The following is a 2459-nucleotide window of genomic DNA, read 5'->3' as shown; positions in this document are numbered from 1 at the left end:
ACGTGGCACTGTACCCCAGCTCACTGTTCTCCAGCAGCAGCAGCACTGCAAAGATGAGCACAAAGCTAGCATGACCCCCAGGCTGCTCTACTTTACAATCACACATCCTGGTGTATGGGCTAGAAAAGGCTGATGACAGGCTAAACTCCAACAAGTTCATTCCTGAGCGTGAGCACGTGAATGAAGCAACTGAGAATTAGGCTCTTTGATGTGATAGCTGACTGGAAAGTGTTCCTGTTGTGCCCATTGGGTTTACAGTGAGGCAACCTGTCGTACTCAAGAAGCACAGTAATTCTGCAGAAGCAGTTAGGAATACATTTAGGGAGGGCATTAGGAGAAGATTTTCAAGAAGCAGTGCAAGGAGACTCTGGAATAGGCCGCCAAATCAGAAAATTGGAGTCAAAATATGTGACAAGCTTTACGATGGAGGTTGTTGAATTTATGGAATAAGTTTTATAACTATGAATGCAGAGTCACAGACTTAACTCAGTGATTCAGCCATGTGCGTCTCCTGAGAGTTGTTAAACTAATCCATTGATATAGGTTTAATAGGAAATCCTCTGGTTCCTGGGAAGCTCAGGTGCTGTATTTTGGCAAAAACAAACAGAAATCACTCATGAAATAACAGGCAGAAAAAAAAATACTGAAGCATGGATACTTCATATCCAGTACTTGGATATTACAGCATTTGGCCATCCCTGTGGGTGACCAGCTTCTCGTCTTCTGTAGCATGACCTGACACCCAGACTTCAGCTCTAGGAGAGAAGATGCTTTAGTGACTGGATTCACAGGCAGACAAACCGATACTAGGAAATTCAGTAACAGGTAATTATGTCTTTTGTCTCCTGAGATGAGTTAATCAAGATGTCCACCCTGAAATGATGACAGACACAATAATAAAGAACAAGATGGGCTGTTAACGAAACAGTGTCTAATTAAGCCATCAGGGCGATCCATGTCTTGGGAGATCCAGTTCAGCAACTTCTGAATCACACCAAGACATGAAATCCAAGAGTGCAATAGTTCCCTCAGAACATTTTCTCTGTGCACAAAGTTTCAAAGTACTGGACGGAGAAAAATCAAAGAGCATCCATACAGACGTGAGGATCACAGCAAGCATTTCACATCTTGAGCTGAGTTTCTCTGCAGTGGTCTTCACTTCTAAAAAAGCTGATCCTTTTTTTTTCAGAGTGAAGCAATACAGCTTCAGGACCCTTAGAGATATTGAGACACTCATCTCAATGATAAACCAGATAAAGTTGACAGCTACAGACCTTCATTTGGAGCTGCTAGCATAACTGCTGCATACCTCCCAAGACATCTTACTTTTGGGGACTTAATTACCTGATCAGCATTTGCAAGGCCACTGTTGGGCTGATAGCAGCACAGCACCTACCCAAGCTGTGTGGGAGCTGGAGTAGCATCTTCTGTCTAGGAAGGATGGGCTCGGGCCAGTATTTATCTCACTTGTGGGTTATGTTCCCTGGAATTAGTGGTACAACTTCAGTATCGACTGGGAGTTGAGCCAGGCTCCAGCAGGTGAGAGCTGAGGAGCTGCTTAGCTCCACGTTCACTGTAAAGCCACCTTACTCAATGCACGTTTCTCCCATAGTTTGCCAAATATTTCAGTAAGGCAGGTTTCACTGCATATGGCATTTGCCTCTAAAAATAGTCTTTGTGCAATTCACATGGAAGGGGAAAGCAATTACACCTCTACTATGGGAAAAACATTCACTCCCTTTCCACGAGCTGACTTCAGAGCCTCTTCAGTGATAATTACCATCATTTTTCTGCTGAGGTTGCTGACATGGAGGTGAAGTGACCTCTCCAGACCTGGATCCAAACCAGTGTTTGCGGTCAGGACAGCCCCACCTTCTGATCTCCAGACAGAGTTCAGGTCATCTCCCTTCCAGCTATGGAAAGTGATTTTCTTTAATCTCTCGATGTTGCAAGTTGAGGCTGGAAATTTGACACCTAAATATTCCAGAAATCTCACTGCTTGCTTAAATAAAAGCAATGTCTCAACACAGAGCCGTGGCTGTACACTCTGTAACAGTCTTTGCCTCAACACTGCTCCACAAGTGCTACGTGCCCTGTTTCTCTCAGGTGCTCTAATTGATGGGTAACAAAGGTTACTGAAGCTCTGACCTCAAGATGCATATTCACTTGTGAATATTGCACAAATATTCAAATGCAATGTTTGATCTAATGAAATGTGCTGTCTCCTTTCGAACCCAGCTGCTCCGTCCTCTTCAGGCCAACAAGTACAATGATAAAACCCGCTTTTTTTTATGAGTCTGAGTTTATTCCCTCTCTCTTCCTGATTTGATGGGCTATATTCCAGGAGCATATCTCAGCAGAAGGGCTACTTTGATAACCATGAAGCATGATGCTACCTAGAAAGCAGACAGGCAGGTTCTCCACTGCTGGAAAGTGTCCTAGTTCCTGCCTTCAGCAGA

Source organism: Haliaeetus leucocephalus, unplaced genomic scaffold (assembly GCF_000737465.1).
Source record: "Haliaeetus leucocephalus isolate CR32 unplaced genomic scaffold, Haliaeetus_leucocephalus-4.0 Scaffold175, whole genome shotgun sequence".
NCBI classification, from domain to species: domain Eukaryota; kingdom Metazoa; phylum Chordata; class Aves; order Accipitriformes; family Accipitridae; genus Haliaeetus; species Haliaeetus leucocephalus.
The sequence above is the reverse complement of the archived record's forward strand: the minus strand, read 5'-3'. Positions refer to the sequence as shown.